The sequence below is a fragment of the Delphinapterus leucas genome, chromosome 1, assembly GCF_059928025.1.
Source record: "Delphinapterus leucas isolate spDelLeu-1000000601 "Yukka" chromosome 1, BTC_Dleu_Yukka2, whole genome shotgun sequence".
In the NCBI taxonomy this organism is placed as follows: domain Eukaryota; kingdom Metazoa; phylum Chordata; class Mammalia; order Artiodactyla; family Monodontidae; genus Delphinapterus; species Delphinapterus leucas.
Genome location: NC_143129.1, coordinates 84,699,622 through 84,711,791, shown reverse-complemented (window position 1 = coordinate 84,711,791; position 12,170 = coordinate 84,699,622). Strand labels below are relative to the sequence as shown.

At 40.7% G+C, this 12,170-nt stretch overlaps 1 protein-coding gene across 4 annotated transcripts in view; it reads left to right on the top strand.

The window, feature by feature from the left end:
• The window catches only part of PDE4DIP (phosphodiesterase 4D interacting protein), a 230,620-nt gene that overhangs the window by 116,082 nt on the left and 102,368 nt on the right, over positions 1-12,170 (top strand). The window lies entirely within an intron of this gene.

Genomic DNA, 12,170 nt, shown 5'->3' with positions numbered 1-12,170 from the left:
TTCACCTGATCAAGTCAAGCCCCGCAGTGTACTATCCCTTTTTGTTAACTTAAAGTCAACTGAGTAGGGACCTTAGTTACATCTGCAGCAACACCCCTCCACTTTTGCCTATAACAGTGCATAACTATGTAGCAATATCCCTCACCTTTGCTGTATTCTATTGGTTAGAAGCAAGTTACAGGTTTCTCCACACTCAAGGATTGTACAAAGGTGTGGATACCAGGAGGTGGAGGTCACAGGGGCCATCTTAGGATTCTGCCTGCCACTCTAGTGATGTATAACTATAGAGAATGTATAATGTGGTTTTAATATTGAAGAGAGAACCCTCACTGCTGTGAAAATTATTGCATTAATCTGTATTGTTGTTCTTGGAGGTTACCTCAGAGGGAACTCCCCTCCTTCATTCAACTTTTAATTTACTAAAATCATACTTTCTGAAGGAACCCTAGAATGTATCTGTGCCCAAGCAACATACACAATTACTAGGTATTCTTACAAATCTTAGATCAATGATAAAGCAAAACATGTGCAGCTTAATTTATTGGTCACATATACAAAGGTTGGAATCAGGATAAAAAGAGCAGTGCTAAAAATTAGTATAAAGCAGTGTTTCCTCACCTTTCCTGTGTCATGACAAAAATAGCAAATGATAATAAGAAACATGTAGAAAAAGGCATGATTTACAACATAATCAAATTGCTTAAAACCAGTGACTTTTTCTCATTTTTCTCATTATCCACTGCTTTTTTATTACTCAAGTAATAAATAGCAATTACCTAAAAGTCTGCAAATCCAAATAAGCAAAAAAAAAAAAAAAGAATTACAGTTTTAAATAGCTATGATAAGTATAGAAGAAAGGCAGTGATTTTGTACATTTTTTAAATTGAGCCCCTGCAATAAATTGACTCATTAATTATAATTTTAAAAAATAATGATAATATTTATAACGTGTAGCAGTAAATGGATGGAGCTTCTCACTTGAAAGTGACCATCCTGGGTGCTTAGGCCACAATGAGGGCAGAAGAAATCACTATCTTGGCTACACTGTAAACCCCTTGGACTCTGGATCCATTTTGGTTGGAAAGCTCTGGTTAACAAACTCAGGAAATGATGTGTATGCATATAATTTGATAGATATGAGTAAAAATTAAAGTTTATAGGCCTTTTACAAGATACATATTGAAATGTATGGAAGATCCCATAACATTTTTTAATTAGGAATAACTTGGCTGGGAATTAGGAGAAGTAGGTTTCTATCCTGATTCTTTCTTTATTAACTGTATGACCATGGATACATCACTCTCAGCCTCCATATGCGTAAAATGGGAAAATTAGCCCAAACAGTCTCCAAAGTATCCTACAATTTTGACATTCTATTCTAATGAGTCCAGCATCATTGGGGAAAGTGTATAGTCCCCAAGGTAAGCACTTCGAGAGAAAAATACTCACGTAAACTCTGAAATAAAATCACTCTCATTGTTCTAGTTTTATATTTACAGACATATAGAAACATATATTTAGGTACACATACTTATTTTCATTAGTATCTTTGGTAAGCACCGAAATGGGTATATGTAGTTCAATATTTGCAATGCTAATAAGGGGAAGTGGGTTGGTATCAGTTTTTTTTTTTAACATCTTTATTGGAGTATAATTGCTTTACAATGGTGTGTTAGTTTCTGCTTTATAACAAAGTAAATCAGTTATACATATACATATGTTCCCATATCTCTTCCCTCTTGCGTCTCTCTCCCTCCCACCCTCCCTATCCCACCCCTCTAGGTGGTCACAAAGCAACAAGCTGATTTCCCTATGCTATGCGGCTGCTTCCCACTAGCTATCTATTTTACATTTGGTAGTGTATATATGTCCATGCCACTCTCTCACTCGGTAGCAGTTTTTAAAACACACTTGAAGAACAGAAAAATTATAATTTCAAAGAGATTAAATTATTTACAATCTATCCTAAAGGAAAGCTTAGAACAAGGTTAAGTACAGCGTCTAGAGGATAATAACATTGGGTGAGCAGAAGAAAGAAATACATTGTCACATAAATTGTGCTAAATTGATACGCTTCTTTAATGTTGCTGTACCTATAAAAATTTATTATTCTTGTTATTGCCCAACTCTTTGTACATTTATAAACCTGATTACATCATGCTGTGAATTCTGTCAATCAGTGTTTCCCAACATTTTTCAGAGAAAGTTCACAGTTTCGTAGGAGCTGATTATGTGTCTGTGTTACTCTGAAGTAAAGTGACTGAGGCTGGTTGGAGGTGATTACCTGTGTCCACCTTCAGAGCCTCCATCACCTGAGAGCTGAGGGGCTGGCATCTCAGCACAGTGGTGGGCCATTTTGAGGCACACTGGCCAGAATACCCAAGCTGGAGAGCTCTGCCACAGGGGGCCTCTGACAGTAGGTCCTCTCAAATGTGGAGGATAGAAAGCCTCCCGCAGCTCATTTTCTAGTTTCTCCCTTTGGGTCTGTGCCTTATGAAGAAAAAAACCAAAAAACTAGGCACCAAGTACTGCTCAGTGTGCATAGAATTATTTTATATTATCATTTCTAAAACAGCCCAAAGAAGCCTGGCCAGAGAGTCAGCCTTCTAGTGAATGTTCAGATAATCCTCTGAAAACTTCCTTCTCTCAATGTGTGTCCAGATTCCAAAAGAATAAGATAGAATGTGCTTCTGTCTTATATTCTATGGCCTAGACAGAAAGAAAGATTGAAATGATTTCTGTAATACCTTGGGAATATTTAGCCATGCTCAAGTGGGTTCAGATTGACTTAACGGAAGGAAACATTCAAGTCCCAGTTTAGCGAAAGGATCTTCGTCCTTCAATAATGGATTCTAGTATGAAGTCTCCTGGATTTTATCTGGGGAAGCAGAGTGGTATGAAAGAATGAGCTCAGGTTTTGGAATTTGATCTCAGTCAGCATCAACACTTCTTACATGTATGGCCTTGGACAAGTTATATAACCCTTCCAAGTACAATTTCCTCCTCTGTAATGTTCATCTATTTGTAAGGGTTAGAAATAATATATGTGAAGTGCCTAGCACAGTGCTCAAAACACGGCAACTACTGTTGTCCTCATAACTACTGTTGTCCACGGTAAATACTGTTGTTAACAACCTGAAAGAGAGTAAGGCTGTTCTTAAAATGAGTAGTGGCTAAAAATGACATAGTCAATGAGTCAGATATTGTCAACTTCATTCACATTGTAACTATCTTTGTCTTACAAAAGACAATGACAAAATTATTAAGTATAGCAGTATTAGTGAGATTAATGGTCACAGTTCTCCCTCTGGACCTGTTAGCCTTGCACATAGAAAAACTGTTTTATAGGCAAAGACCAAACCCAAAGTTGTCTATTTGTGTTATTGCTCCCCAGGAAGACCACAACAGAGTGTGAATCATTCAGGGCAAATTGATCACAAAGAGAATTATATCTCACTTTAGTCCCCTAGACAAAAAGAAATATTGAAGCACATTCTATAACATCTTGGGATCATGTAGTCACACTCAAATGGTTCAGATTATTATAATATAAAACCTAGAAGTAAAGTCACAGGATTTCTTAAATACATATTCCAAATATAATTTAAAATATTTGTCAATGAATATTCAACAACTTTTCTGTAGTAATAACGTCAGCACAATATGGTAGCATTTTCTATGTGCCAGGTGCTGCTCTATATACCTTATATAATTAACTCAAATTAGTTTAAGCCTCAAAGCAATCCAGTGAAGTAGATACTGAACTACATGAAACATAAAAAGAGATTCATTTATAATAAACTGTTTATTTTAATATGTAAATTCTTGGGCACAACTATATTAAAGGATATAAAGAAATAGGCAGGTGCTTGTATGGGAAGTCACAGCTTCAAATGCAGTCTGGTGCAGGCATGTTATATTGGCAATTCCAAAATGGCAAGGGGGCTTCCCTGGTGGCGCAGTGGTTGAGAGTCCTGAGATGCAGGGGACACGGGTTCGTGCCCTGGTCCAGGAAGATCCCACATGCCGCGGAGCGGCTGGGCCCGTGAGCCATGGCCACTGAGCCTGCGCGTCCAGAGCCTGTGCTCCGCAACGGGAGAGGCCACAACAGTGAGAGGCCCGTGTACTGCAAAAAAAAAAAATGGCAAGGGACAGTGCCGTTAGTTATGATCCAGTGGCAGTGCCAAAGTGAAGAACTCTTGGTAAATTTCCAAATAAACAAATAAATTAAATAATATTCCTTTAATTTACGTAGCAGTTTAACTCATAGAAAAGTCAGAGTATATTAACGTTGTGTTCATATATACAACAGAATTAAGTCCTAGGTCCAGATCATTACATAAACAGTTTGATTACCTGCATCACTGCCCAGTGGAACATTTGAAAGTCATTCACATTTTGGAATAATGCTTTGTCCTACCCATTGCAAGTTATGTAGCCCCCCTAGCCCCAGTCATCATTGAAACAAGAAATGCCCCCGCAAACTTCCAAAATGCACTCTAGGATATGGCTGCTCGATAAGAACCACTGGTCTAGGGGGACCTGGCCTTCAAAGCGTTTAAAGCCCAATAAGAGATTGGCATGTAAACAAAGAACTAAAATGCAGTGTGATAAATGAAGAGAGAGAAGTATACTCATAGTGCTAAGAGGACCCAGAGATGAGAGGGATTAACCCTGTCTTTGGAAGTCAGAGAAAGCCTCACTTGGAAGTCAGCCTTGACCTGGGGCCTTAATGGCCGAGTACACCAGGCAGAAAGTAGGAGAAGGGCATTCTAGATGAGGTGAACAATATATACAGTGGTGTGGAACACACTTAAGGAATTGGAAGTAATTGGTGTTTTCAAATATATGACAAGTGTTGGAGAATGATGGAATATATAGCTGGAAAGTCCCATAAATGTCAAGCTAAGGACTTCATGTTGTAGGCAATGAAGAACTAAAAATTTAAAAATTAAGCAAAGGGAATAAAAGCTTATGAGTTGCACTGTACAAAAGCAATCCTGATGGTTGTTTAGACAGAAGACTGAGCAGATAATTGATGTCACCTTTTGAGATAGCAAATCATGGTTTGATGCAGCTAGTAATTGCTTCAACTAGCCCATTCTGTGAATTAGATAAAGGTAAAGAATATTGTAAAGCCAGTTATAAAGCACTTTGTCTAAACAGTGATGTGTGACAACTTACAATTTGTGACACCTGAAGTCCTTGCCGTGGGTGTTATCTTTGCTAACAGTAGCAGCATCTTAGTTCTACTGTATTATACTCAAACCTTAGTCTGCCATGCCACTTCTCACCACAGGCGCCATACCTCTACAATGCACAAGGCACAGGTTCAATTTCTAAGCCCTGGGCCTGCTCCATAGAGGCTGAAGAATTCTCTCATCGCCAGCAAAGCTATCCCTGGAACCCCTTACAGATGTTAGGGAACAGAGGAGCTTGAGTTCTGAGGCCTGAACTCCGCCCCCCCAACCCCCTCACAACTGGGGACACCACAGTTGGGCTTTAGAAGAAAGAGAGCTCACAAATCATACGCTTCTAGGTGTGAGTTGTCCAGATGAAAAACACTCGTCTTACTCCACCTCCCAGAGATAAATACTTCTCACATGATGCCAGTATGAAAGTCTGGACTGGGAAATAGTCTCTGAGTACAGGAAGTTTTACTTCAGAGCCTTTCTTCCTCAAATGAGACAGTTTTGATAAAGATTATTTGGTTTAATTGATTTTATTATCCCTCTAGTTGTTTGCCTTTTCCATTCTACCAAAACATTGTTCAGCATCCATTTTAGCTGGAGTGTACCTGTAGAATACTTATGAACTTCTTTTATATAATTAACTTCATAGAACAACAAAAAATGCCACAAACTTGACATGCCACGGATTGACAACACTCCATGTATGCTCTCAGTCCTCCATGGCCATTCGGATCGACTGCATGTGGTGACCAGAGTGCTCAGCTTTGTGATGGCGCTGTCATGATGCGGCAACTCGTCTACCTCTTTTTTACTAGGGAGTCAGAAGATCTAATAAAGTGCAGTTTACAAAGCGTTTTTCTCTTCCTTACTGAAGGTATCCACAGAGCTGCAGGGAAAAGCTGGGAATCATTCCAGTTATTGATATTATTCCCTTCTACAGAATGGTGGAAGCTTTATCTCAAAGAACTTTTTAAATGAAACCAGACCTGGAGGGTAGGAAGGCAGGGGTCGGGGCGGGGTGGGGGGTGGGGGGAATGGCGGGGGGAGGGGGGAGGGGTGGCGTGGCGCGGAGGTAATGTACTTGCAAAGGAAATGTCTGGAGGAATTCTTGTTTTGTTTCCTCTTTTTTCTCTCCATCTTTCCCCCCAGTATTATATAAGCACTATTTATTAATGTGTAATTACACTGTGGTTGGCCTAAAAAATGAAACAGGACAACAGAATTAGGGAGAGGCATCCATTAAGCCATCAGGACCTTCCTACTCACACAAAGCAGACCGTCAAGCCATTGCATTTATGCCTTGTCTGGAACCTAATGTAAATAGCACTGCATGCAGTGAGGCAGATTTCCTAAAATAGCAAACATTCCAGTGTTACCGTGGAGAGATCTGACATAGAGGTTAAGGCAAGAATGCGCTCTAAATGCTCAAGGCAGAGACTGAAAACCTGGCAGGGATTAGCAGCTCAGGCAGCTTCAGCCAACTTCATGTAAGGAGAATTTTTTTTTAGAGCAGCTTTTCAATATCCCTTTCTTAAGCTGATGAATATTGAAGCTGGAGACTCCTTTACAAATCCTCATTCAACGTCACTGTCTCCCAGGCAAACCTTCATTGGTAACATGTCTCAGAAACAGACTTTATCAGATGGAGAAAAGAGGGGCTTCTTCATAGATTTATTTATTGAGCATTTACAGTCGCACAGGTACTGTAAGGTGAAGGAAGAGGAAGACAAAGACATAAGGTTTAGTCTCTGACTTCTAGGGATTACAATCTAATTGGAAGGTAAGAAAGTCTCTGATGGAAACAAAATACAAGGCAGGAGAGAAAGGGAAAAATCAGGGGCTGGGGTGGGCCGTGAAGACTCTGGTCTGTAAGGAATGAGTAGGATTTTAATAAGACATAAAAATGCTAGGCATCAATTTATTTATTCATTCAATGATTATTTACTTAGATCTAGGAACATACTGATAAAAGTACCTCACAAGATAACAAGATGAGTAAAGTGTGGTTCCTTTTCTTAAGGAGCTTACCAGCCCTTTAGGGAAGAAGGCAATATGGAAAAATGACACACATATTACTATAGGAATAAAAAGTGCTTTGGAAGGTCAAAGAAGAGAAAGATGTCTTTTGAGGGGATTAAAAGAGGCAGCTTAAAGAAAATACTTGAAGATTGGTTAGGATTTTGACAAGAGGAGATGGTAGTAATGGGAAAGAACATTACAAGTAGATAAGAGAGCGGTAGGGAAGTTCCAGGTAAGGAAGCAGTAGTTGGAATAGTGAGGATATGCAGGGGGACAATGAGTTTAGGCTAGAAAGATAGCGTGATACTAGAGTCAGAGGGCCTTGGATGGCAGGTCAAGAAGTTTATGATTGTGGGTAAGTCATTAGGTCTCCAGGTTACTATGCCAGAAAGTGATATATCTGAGATCTGTTTTAGGAAGATTAGTCTGGAAGGGGGAGCGAGTAGAGGAGAAAGAAGGTGAGAGGACTAACTATTATGGAACTCTATTAAGATATGAGGTCACCAGAGGGTAACCAAGGATGGAAGTTGTGCTAAGGCAAAAGAACGAAATAAAATTTTAAGATATAATAAGTCATTCATTCATCCGTTCATGTAATCCAGTCCATGACTGTTTATTGAGTGCCTACCATGGCCGGACAGTGGTGAAATTAAGTGCTGCAGAAACAGTAAGAATAAGCATGGCAGAGTCCTTCCCCTCAGGGAGCTTACATTCTAATAAGGGAGCTAGTTAAGTAACCACGTGATCAAACAAATAATTGCAAACTGTGATAAATACATTGGAAAAAAAACAAAGAGCAAGGATCAGCAAACTTTTTCTATAAAAGGCCAGAGAGTAAATAATTTAGACTTTGCAGGCCATAAGATTTCTGCTGTTGCAGCACAAAAACAACCATAGGCAATACATGAAGGACTCGGCATGGCTGTGTTCCAATAAGGTTTATTTACAAAAATAGATGGGGGTCGGGTTGAGCCCACAATCCATAGTTCCCTGATCCTTAATAGAGAATTAGGAGGAAGGAGGGGGAGGCACTATAGTTAAGGGGAAGACGTCAATCAATCTTTCCTGGGGTAATTTTGAGATGTCTCTAACACATACAGGTGCAGATACAAATAGGTAGTTGGCCATTTGAGAGTTGAACTCAGAGGAGAATTCTGGAATAAAGATATTCTATTACTGGTTCTGAACACCAATTCCAACACGTGTATTGAGAGCAGGGACACTTCCCACACAGCACCGAGCAATTCTTAGACACAGAGTGTCCAAGAATTCAACTCAATTCTGATACTGTCTACCTGGAGATAGAATCAGAGGCCACAGGTTAAGGATTCAGTCTTATAAGACTGCCTCCACACCCCTCCCACTGCTCCCTCCCTCCCCCTCCTCCCCACCCCTGGGCTTCAGACGACAGTTGCAATCCCAGTTTATCACCTGTGCTTCTGACCAGCAATAGGTTAGAGGTTCCAACAACCCCTCCTTGGACTTCAGACACCAGTCACAAGTCCAGATGTTACATGTACTACCGACTGTCTATAAATTTAGAGGTTCACATGACCCTTCCTCGGGTTAGATTAGTTTGCTAGAGCAGGTCACAGAACTAAAAGAAACATTTTACTTACTGGATCACTGGTTTATTGTATCAGGATATAACCCAGGAACAGAGAGATGGGAGATATGCATACGGCAAGGTAATATGAGAAGGAGTGAGGAGCTCCCAAGCCCTCACCAGGCACCTCCCTGAATTTCCCCATGTTCACCAACCCAGAAACTCTCTGAACCCAGTCCTCTTGGGATTTTATGGAGGCTTCATTACAAAAGCATGATTGACTCATTGGCCATTGTCGACTGACTCAGCCTCCAGCCCCTTTCCCTTCCCTGGAGATTGGGGTGTGGGACTGAAAGTTCCAACCCTCTAATCACATGGTTGGTTCCTCTGGCCACTACCGCCAAGCCCCGCCCCCTCACCCCCCCCAGTGTCCTAGTGACATTCCAAAAGTCACCTTATTAACAAAAGACCTTTATCATTCTCATCATTTAAGAAATTCCAAGGACTAGAGAATGGACTTGAGGATATGGGGAGGGGGAAGGGTAAGCTGTGACAAAGCGAGAGAGGCATGAACATGTATACACTACCAGATGTAAGGTAGATAGCTAGTGGGAAGCAGCCGCATAGCACAGGGAGATCAGCTCGGTGCTTTGTGACCGCCTGGAGGGTGGGAGGGAGGGAGACGCAAGAGGGAAGAGATATGGGAACATATGTATATGTATAACTGATTCACTTTGTTATAGAGCAGAAACTAACACACCATTGTAAAGCAATTATACTCTAATAAAGATGTAAAAAAAAAAAAAAAAAGGAAGAAATTCCAAGGGTTTTAGGATTCTATGCCAGAAAGGGGGACAAACCAAATATATATTATAAATCACAGTATCACAAATACATATTGGAAGTTACTCATATAAAGGTGGAAAAGGATGAGATGATATTGAAAGAGAATACAGGTGAAAAAGGCCTAGGACTGACCCTCATTGAACACCTACAAAAAGTTCATAGTGGGTATGACTTACTCTGAATTCACAAATTTAGTTTTGCAGGAAATATCACAGTTACTTTCTTTAAATCAATTTAATGTTACCCTGAGTCCCTATCCTAATCAGGCTGGTGGGAAATTAAATTCTATTCATTCGGTTATTCCTCCTCCCCACTCTCTCAGTTATGTGAAGGTGAAGGTCCCTGGGCTTTATCAGGTGTCAAAGCATCAAGGAGACTACTCTGATCATTGGTCCACCACTGAAGCACCCTGCCCCAGCACATACAGTTCTACTAATCCTAACTGCTTGCTACATTGGACTCTTTATGGAGCTCCTTGACCTCGAGTCTAGCCTCTCCAAGTCACCCAGTGCCTTCTCCCCCACAGGTCCTGCTTCTTCTGCAGGGCACTGATAATGGAGGTGGGTCCTTGTTACTCTTTCACCCCCTCCCCAGTCTCTTCCCATCTGGGGTGAAATCTCACCCTCTCCTCTCTTGTTGACCTCAAAGACACTACTCTCTTCTCTTCCCCACTGGGACACCTGGCTTAATCTTCAAAGTGCGTTTAGAATTTTATCCAAGTGAGGAAATGCATTTGACTTCAGGCAATCTCCGCTCTTTGCTCTGCAAAAACTCCCAAGTCAAGGGAATGCTAAGGGCCTTACCATCAGACTAGGAAAGAGGTAGGTAGGGGTATACAAGTAACATATCTATATCCAAAAATTTACCCTGTCACCATTTGGTTAGAGAAGAAATGTGAGATGAGCTGATAGAGAAGTAGATTAGGACCTTTTTGTACAGATATTGAAATGCCAAGCTAAGAGTTTTGGACTTCGTGCTATAGGTAGTGGACAATTATGGATCTTTACTATGAATGTTCTAGAAATAGTATACAGGATGATTAGAGGGGTAAGCTTCTAAAGCTGTGTGACATGATTCAGGTTTCAGGTTTTAAGGACCTGAAAAGGACAGTGTAGGGAAAATGCAAAACAACATTTCTGAACACACTAGAGATGTTTGGAAATAGAGTCAAAAAGAATTTAGCATTTGGCTTGATAGGGAAGGATTCTGAGGAGTTAAATAAAGGTAACAACTCCTTAGTTTACAAGTTTACCCTATTGTAGAAAATGGTATGCCTGACCTCATCTCTCCTGATCTTTCTCTAGATGTTGACAATATTAACTACCCCTCTCATTCCTGAAACTGTCCCCCTTTCACCTGTGTTTTGATTGTGGAAGAGCTCAACTTAGTTTTTTTCACTTAGTTTTTTCCTCAGTCCCCTAAATACAGCATGTCCCAAGTCAGATTTTGTATTATCTTTTTTTGCAAATGGACTCAACTCCCACATTTCTGTTTGTTTAGGCAATTTTTTTCTACCAGTCTTCCAGGCCAAAAACTTCATCTCTACTTTTAACCTTTTTTTCCTTCATCCTCTCTGCATATATGTCATCAAGTCCTGCTGCTCATTCCTTCAAAATGACTCTCATATTTACCAGTTTCTTTCCATTTTTATACCAGACCTTTATTATCTCACATGTGAATAATGGCAATGGATTTTTTTAAAACTTTATTTTTGGCTGCGATGGGTCTTTGTTGCTGCGCGTGGGCTTCCTCTAGTTGCAGTGAGCAGGGGTTATTCTTCGTTGAGGTGTGCAGGCTTCTCATTGTGGTGGCTTGTTGGGAAGCATGGTCTCTAGGCAATGGATTTTTTTTTTTTTTTTGCGGTACGCGGGCCTCTCACTGTTGTGGCCTCTCCCGTCGCAGAGCACAGGCTCCGGATGCGCGGCCATGGCTCACGGGCCCAGCCGCTCCGCAGCATGTGGGATCTTCCCCGACCGGGGCACGAACCCGTGTCCCCTGCATCGGCAGGCAGACTCTCAACCACTGCGCCACCAGGGAAGCCCTAGGCAATGGATTTTTAACAGGTCTTCCTGTAACCATCCCAAAACCTGTCCCTGAAACTCCAAGCCATCCTGTTGTCTGACTAATTTTCCTAAAACAAACTTTTCATCATGCCATTCTTAGCTTAACTTCATAACAGAAAGTCCAAATTCTTTTGCCTTTCTCAAACATTAACCAATTTCTAGTTGCCAGTTCCCTCCATAGCATAGTGTCTGGCTTTCAGTTGGCCCTTTATATATGTTCTTTGAATGAGTAATTATTGAGATGTACAGAGTGTATGTATAGATGTATAGAGTAGGATGAACCTGGCCACTCAGATATCCCACAAAATCTTTCCCTTTACTGACAGGCTAGCATCATATTTAACCCAACTTCCAAGACTTTTGAGGATGCTGTTTTCTTTTTCTGGAGTCCTTTCCTTGGTTTCTTCCATTCTAAGATCCATCTCAAGTCCCACTCTTGCCCCCTTCACCTGTATCAGCTCGTACTTAACTTTTTCTGCAGTTACGTTGAAGTTGTCGGTACCA